We start from the raw sequence: 6,964 nt of genomic DNA on the forward strand, positions 1-6,964 counted from the left end.
GTGAAACCCCACTTCTACTAAAATTACAAAAATTAGCCGGGTGTGGTGGTGCACCTGTAATCACAGCTACTCAGGAGGCTGAGGCAGGAGAATTGCTTGAACCTGGGAGGTGGAGGTTGCAGTGAGTCGAGATTGCACCACTGCACTCCAGCCTGGGCTGTAGAGAAAGAATTTTCAAAAAAAAAAAAAAAAAAAAAAAAAAAAAAACAACAAAAAAGAATTTATACAGAATTTATTCTTCTCCTAACACTTCCACCATCTGATGATTATCTTATTTATGACTTGATATGTTCTCCATTCTTTTTTTTTTTTTTGAAATGGGATCTCACTCTGTCCTCCAGGCTGGAGTGCAGTGGCATAATCACGGCTCACTGCAGCCTCAACCTCCTGGGCTCAAGTTATCCTCCCATCTCAGCCTACTGAGTAGCTGAGACCACAGGCACGCACTAGCATGCCCAGCTAATTTCCTTTTCTAGAAACTTTTTTGTAGAGACAGGGTCTTACTATGTTGCCCAGGCTGGTCTTGAACTCTTGGGTTCAAGTGATCTTCCCCCCTCAGCCTCCCAAAGTGCTTGGATTACAGGTATTAGCCACTGTGCTTAGCCATATGTTCTCCATTCTATGCTGGCAATTGAGAGAGCTAAGCATTCACTATGAATATCCATGTTCACATTGCTGGGATGAGAAATAATGAGTATTAAAGAAGAATCCTGGCCAGGCACGGTGGCTCACACCTGTAACCCCAGCACTTTGGGAGGCTGAAGCAGACAGATCACGAGGTCAGGAGTTCGAGACCAGCCCGGCCAACATGATGAAACCCTGTCTCTACTAAAAATACAAAAATTAGCCAGGTGTGGTGGCACGTGCCTGTAATCCCAGCTATTTGGGAGGCTGAGGCAGGAGAATTGCTTGAACCTGGGAGGTGGAGGTTGCAGTGAGCTGAGATTGTGCCACTGCACTCCAGCCTGGGCAACAAAGCAAGACTCTGTCTTGGGGGGGAAAAAAAAGAATCCTATTATTTCAGGAATCTGTAAACCAATATTTCTAAAACTGAAAAATAACAGGTCTTTCAGAAAGAATATCATGGTTTAAATTTTGACCTTTTAGAACAGCAAGGTGAGAGCACCACTGCAATGAGCATAGCCTGGGGCAGGTTTGAATAATAAAGTGAAGTGGGATGGCCTCTAGCCTAGAGGATCTTACATCCTATATAGGGCCCCTTTGAATGAGTCTTAGGAGTCATCTGTCCTTTTGCCAGGACTCTTTTGTTCCTAGTTTGATCCTAATAATAGAATACAGATATAAGATAACAAAAGGGGAAATATGATAGAGGAGACGTTAATTCTTACACCTAGTATTCTTAGCAATACATCCCTTCCCTTTCTATTTATATTAGTAGTCTTTCTATAGTGCTTTAGTGTATCTAAGTGCACCTTATAGTGCATCTAAAGTTATCTCAACCTCTTGCCTCTACTACTTCCCACTTCAAATAAATCTCATCTAATTGTCTTTCTTGACTATAGTTCTGATTTATTAACCTCATGACAGCCACAATGATTTTTTTTTTTTTTTTTCTGAGACAGAGTTTTGCTCTTGTTGCCCAGGTTGGAGTGCAATGGCGCAATCGTGCTCACCACAACCTCTGCCTCCTGGGTTCAAGTGATTTCTCCTGCCTTAGCCTCCCAAGTAGCTGGGATTACAGGCATGCAACTCCACACCTGGCTAATTTTTTTGTACTTTTGGTAGAGACAGGATTTCTCCATGTTGGTCAGGCTGGTCTCAAACTCCCGACCTCAGTGATCCGCCTGCCTTGAACTCCCAAAATGCTGGGATTACAGGCATGAGCCACCATGCCTGGCCCACAACGATTCTTTCAAAACATTTTAATGGCATAACATTTTGCATCATCTCACTCTCAACTTTTCTGTAGCCTTATGTTTAGGATATGCTTCTTGTAAGCAACATATAACTGAGTTTTGTTTTCTTATCCAGTTTGACAATTTTTATATTTTAATTAGAACATTTAGTCCACTTACATTTAATATATGTATTGATATATTTCATTTTAAATCTACCATAATAGTATTTGCTTTCTGTTTGTTCCTCTATTCCATGTTCTATTTTCTCCTATTTCTGTCAACTTTTGAACTTATTTTATTATTATTAATATTCCAGTTTTTTACTGGACATGGTGGCATATACCTGTAGCCACAACTACCAGGGAGAATGAGGTGGGAGGATCACTTGAACCCAGGCATTTGAGGTCAGACTGAGCAACACAGACAGAACTTGTCTCTGAAAGAAAAAATTGTTAATTCCAATTTTCCCACTCTATTAGTTTAGAAGTTATACACGTATTTTTCTCTTACTGCACAGATTATTAATTTATAAAAGTCTCAAACTGGGCACAGTGGCTCACACCTGTAATCCCAGCACTTTGGAAGGCCAAGACAGGTAGATCTCTTGAGCTCACGAGTTCAAAACCAGCCTGGGCAACATGGCGAAACACCATCTCTACAAAAAATACAAAAATTAGCCAGGCATGGTGGCCCCTGCCTGTAGTCCCAGCTACTTGAGTGGCTGAAGAGAGAGGATTGCTTAAGCCTGGAAGGTTAAGGCTGCAATGAGCTGTGTGTGTACCACTGCACTCTAGCCTGGGCAACAAGCAAGATCCTGTCTCAAAAAAAAAAAAAAAAAAAAAAAATCAAAGTCCATTTTTTTTTTGAAGAGGCAGGGTCTCACTCTGTCATCTAGGCTAGAGTGCAGTGGCACAATCATAAATCACTGCAGCCTCAAACTCCTGGGCTCAAATGATCCTCCCACCTCAGCTTCATAAGTGGCTGAGACAACAGGTGCATGCCACCAGATCCAGCTAATTTATTTTTTATTTTTTGTAGAGACAGGGTCTCTCTATGTTGCCTAGGCTGGTCTTAAACTCCTGGTCTCAAGTGATCTGCCTACCTCAGCCCTCCAAAGTGCTGGGATTACAGGCATGAGCCTCTGTGCCTGACCCTAAATCTAATATTAATTGGTATTTTCACCCTCTTACCCAAGGCTGTAATGAAAGCGCCTTAGAACCTTTAATGCTATTTATACTCTTTCTGACTTAGAAGCCATTGTTATATTTTAATTTTACATTTATTAAGGATTCTACATTATTATTATGTTATACAGTCCATATTTATTTGTATTTATTCACATATTTGCCTTTCTCATTGCTCTTTATTCTTTCTGGTGTCTCTGGGCTTCCACACAGGGTCATTTTCTTTCTGCCTAAAGAACACACTTAGTATTTTCTTTATTGTGAATCTGCTAATAATGTATTTTACCAATTTTGATTTGCCTGTATATTTATTTCAGCTTCATCCTTGAAGGATATTGTCATTGGGTAAATAATTATAGTTTGATGGTTCTTTTCTTTTCTTTTTCTTTTGTTTGAGACAGAGTGTTGCTGTGTTGCCTAGGCTGGAGTGTAGTGGTGCGATCTCGGCTCACTGCAACCTCCGCCTCCCGGGTTCAAGTGATTCTTCTGCTTCAGCCTCCCAAGTAGCTGGGACTACAGGCACGTGCCACCATGGCCAGCTAATTTTTTGTGTTTTTAGTAGAGATGGGTTTCACTGTTTTAGCCAGGATGGTCTCAATCTCCTGACCTCGTGATCCACCCACCTCGGCCTCCCAAAGTGCTGGAATTACAGGCGTGAGCCTCCGTGACTGGCCTCTTTTCTTTTCTTTTTAAGATGAAGTCTTGCTCTGTTAGCCAGGATGGAGTTCAAGCAATTCTCCTGTCTCAGCCTCCCAAATAGCTGGGATTACAGATGCTCACTACCATGCCTGGCTAATTTTTGTATTTTTAGTAGAGACAGAGTTTCGCCATGTTGGCCAGGCTGGTCTTGAACTCCTGATGTCAGGTGATCCACCTGCCTTGGCCTCCCAAAGTGCTGGAATTACAGACATGAGACACTGTACCCGGCCAACAGTTATTTTCTTTTAACTTTTTTTTTTTTTTTTTTTTTGAGACAGAGTCTCTCTCTGTCATCCAGGCTGGAGTGCAGTGGTGTGATCTCGGTTCACTGCAACCTCCACTTCTCGGGTTCAATTAATTCTTCTGCCTCAGCTTCCTGAGGAGCTGGGATTACAGGTGAGTGCCACTATGCCCAGCTAATTTTTATATTTTTAGTAGAGATGGGGTTTTGCCATGTTGGCCAGGCTGGTCTCAAACTCCTGGCCTCAAGTGATCTGCCCGCCTTGGCCTCCCAAAATTTTGGGATTACAGGCATGAGCCACTGCACCCAGCCTTCTTTTAGCATTTTCAATTTATCATTCCATTCTCTTCTGGTTTCTATAATTTTATGAAGAAGTTAGCTGTAAACCTAGTGTTGTTGCTCTGAAGTTAATCTTTTTGTCTGTGGTTTTACTATGATAAATCTAGGTATAGTATTTTTTAATTTATCCTGCTTTGGTTCATAGTAATCCTTGAATCTGTGGCTTGGTGTCTTTTTTTTTTTTTTTTTTGAGACAGTGTTTTACTCCCATTGATCAGGCTAGAGTGGTGCAGTGGCATGATCTCAGCTCACTGCAACCTTCACCTCCCTCCCTCCCTCTTTCTCTCTCTCTCTCTCTCTTTCTTTCTTTTGATAGATCTTATTTTGTCACTCAGGCCAGAGTGCAGTGGCACAATCTTGAGTCACTGCAACTTCCACTGCCCGGGTTCAAGCAATTCTCCTGCTTAGCCTCCCGAGTAGCTGGGACTACAGGCGTGTGCCACCATCCCCAGATAATTTTTGTATTTTTAGTAGAGACAGGGTTTCACCATGTTGGCCAGGATAGTCTCGAATTCCTGACCTCAAGTGGTCCACCCGCCTCGGCCTCCCAAAGTGTTGGGATTACAGGCGTGAGCCACTGCGCCTCACCTACATGCTTAATTTCTTTTTTTTTTAACCAAAAAAATTGTTTCATTTAAAAAAGTATTTAGAACACATAAAGGCAACATTGATTCTTTTTTCTCATCTTCTGGTATGGAATCTGTTGGTGGCTCCTCCCCTGTTGTGCTGATGCTCTCTGAGCCAGTGTTACTGTCACTGGTTCGTTCCTCTGCCATACTGTCGACCCCTCCTGCCACTCTCCTTATCCTCAGGAGTAGACGTTCCTTCTTCACCGTTCTGTTGGCTCTCTGTCATTTCTTCAAGGTGTGTCTCCTCTGTCTCCATTGGAATGCTGTCGTCATCTTTCTTCTCCTCGCCTTTGTTGGCTGCTTGTTATTCCTCAGGAAGGATGTTGCTCTGACTGTACTCAGCTTGCTCTGTTGCCTCCTTCTCCCTTTCCTCTTGCCCTTTGCGGGCCTGTTTCTCTGCCTGTGCAATCTCAGCTTCAATTTTCTCCATATCCACTTCTACTTTCAGACAGCATAACCTTTTAAGTTCATTGTTAAGTGAATCTGTGCTTTCCAGGAATTTCCTCTTTTTCTCCTGGTGTCTTTCCTCTATTTGAAGAATTTCAGCTTCTGGTTTTCACTGATGAACCATTAAGGACTGGACCTGTCTGTCGTTGGACCTGTCATTTGAGGACCTGCATTCTAGCTGTTCTGACAACTGACCGAACGTCTGGCACCACACTCCCACTAAGGATTTCACTAATGAGGCGGTGGTTCCTCTGGAAACGGTCGGTGACTGGATGCTTCACTGAAAAGCCATCATCATAGTCATCTGGATCTTCGGCAGGCTGAATGCACATGTACGGTTCTCCTTTCTCCAAGCGAGACTGTCTCTGTTGACTTTCTCCCTGCTGCATGACTTTTTGCATTTACGTAAGCAAGCTACACAGGGGAATTATGATAGGCCTTCATAGATTCATTGTACTCTGTCTTTTCTGCTTTGTATTCATTTAAATATTCTTGTTTTACATCAGCGAGATCTCGCCGGATGCCACCAATAATCTAGCCAATCTCACACAACTTTAGGTCAGGGTTGGAAGATTTACTTGGTCCCAGACCTTTCTGCTGTACCTCATGTAGGGCATCAGCAGCTTATCTGGTGACTTTCAGGGTTTGGAATTGTAATAGCAGAGGATGTCGTAACCCAGCTGTTGGTGGCCGGGTTTCCTCCCAGGTTGTAGTTGTTGTTGGCAAGATGACTATATGGACTGTATCCCACAAACCCTGGTGTGCTGGGCATTTGTGTTGCAGGAACTGGGGTGGGAGGTGGAGCATAAGATGGTCTTTTTGACATTTCGGAAGATTAAGTTCTCAGTTCCTTAAGAATGAACCCGTGACACCGTGGGCAGAAAAAGTGTCCGCAACTCCGGCTTCACTTCCCTTTACATGCTTAATTTCTAAGCAGACCCTAAAAAAAAAAAAACGGTAATACAAATGTAAATTTACTCGCAGTCCATGAATCCTGGTGGTTAATGCAGTCTGAATTTGTGAGATCTTACTGTGCTTTCGAAAGGCGAAGCCAGCTGGGCTTCTGGGTCAGGTGGGGACTTGTAGAACTTTTCTGTCTAGCCAAAGGATTGTAAACACACCAATCAGCACTCTGTGTCTAGCTAAAGGTTTGTAAATGCACCAGTCAGCACTCTGTAAAAACGCACCACTCAGCCCTCAGTGCCTAGGTAAAGGTTTGTAAACGCACCAATCAGCCCTCCGTGCCTAGTTAAAGGTTTGTAAAAGCACCAATCAGCGCTCTGTAAAAACGCACCAATCAGCACTCCGTGTCTAACTAAAGGTATGTAAACGCACCAACTGGCACTCTGTAAAAACAGCTCAATCAACACCCTGTAAAATGGACCAATCAGCGCTCTGTAAGATGGACTAACCATCAGGACGTGGGTGGGGCCAAATAAGGGAATAAAAGCTGGCCACTCATGGCAACCCACTCAGGTCCCCTTCCATGCTGTGGAATCTTTATTCTTTCGCTTTTCACAATAAATCTTGCTGCTGCCCACTCTTTGGGTCCACACTACCTTTATG

The 6,964-nt window shown here is 43.1% G+C and overlaps 1 pseudogene; it reads right to left on the reverse strand.

Moving 5' to 3' along the window:
- Positions 1–6,254, reverse strand: part of LOC111523043 — a 141,431-nt pseudogene extending 135,177 nt beyond the window's left edge.
- Between the last annotated feature and the right edge of the window lie 710 nt (positions 6,255–6,964).

This window comes from Piliocolobus tephrosceles, chromosome X (assembly GCF_002776525.5).
Source record: "Piliocolobus tephrosceles isolate RC106 chromosome X, ASM277652v3, whole genome shotgun sequence".
Classification (NCBI taxonomy): domain Eukaryota; kingdom Metazoa; phylum Chordata; class Mammalia; order Primates; family Cercopithecidae; genus Piliocolobus; species Piliocolobus tephrosceles.